The 750-nt window shown below is 37.1% G+C and overlaps 1 non-coding gene across 1 annotated transcript; it reads right to left on the reverse strand.

Moving 5' to 3' along the window:
- Positions 1-358: 358 nt before the first annotated feature.
- LOC135525365 (U5 spliceosomal RNA) lies at positions 359-474 on the reverse strand. The gene has a single exon (XR_010453136.1). It is a non-coding gene; the product is annotated as a U5 spliceosomal RNA (small nuclear RNA).
- Between the last annotated feature and the right edge of the window lie 276 nt (positions 475-750).

The raw sequence follows: 750 nt of genomic DNA on the forward strand, positions 1-750 counted from the left end.
TGCACCTGTAAATAGCCCATCCAACAACATTGCACACCAGTATCTCTACTTGCACATTCATCTTCTGCACATCTATCACTCCAGCGTTTAATTGCTATATTGTAATTATTTCACCACTATTGCCTACCTCACTTGCACACACTGTAAATATACTTTTTCTATTTTATTATTGATCGTATGTTTGTTTATTCCACATGTAACTCTGTTGTTGTTCGTGTTGCACAGCTTTATCTTGGCCAAGTCGCAGTTGTAAATGATAACTTGGTTAAATAAAGGTGACATTAAAACTATAAAAATGCAGGTCAACCTGAAATTACCTACAACACTCAAAATATTTATATTTTTGACACGTGTAGGAAGCCCAGCCGTGAGGCCGGGCATCAAAAAATTAGTTGATACTCATAATGTTCCTCTCCACGGAAATCTTTAGTAAAAGGCGAAAGATTTATGCGATCTGAAGAGAAACCAGAGTGTACTACCGATTCACTAAAAACATTCACAGCCTGTTCTCGGCCTTACTATTCAGGGTCATGGTTAATATATATATATTTTTTTTTACCAAAGCTCTATACCGCCGACAGAACACAGAGATATTACAGTCCACCAATGCAAACGAAGAGAGACGTTTGGTAAGTGTCATACTTTACAACTTCATTATTTCTTCATGCAAACGAAATGCACGCTGGGCATTACACAAATAATTTCTTGGTTTGTCCCCTTCATTTGTTAATCTCATTTGCAACGGTTGTG

This window comes from Oncorhynchus masou, chromosome 31, assembly GCF_036934945.1.
Source record: "Oncorhynchus masou masou isolate Uvic2021 chromosome 31, UVic_Omas_1.1, whole genome shotgun sequence".
Lineage (NCBI taxonomy): Eukaryota > Metazoa > Chordata > Actinopteri > Salmoniformes > Salmonidae > Oncorhynchus > Oncorhynchus masou.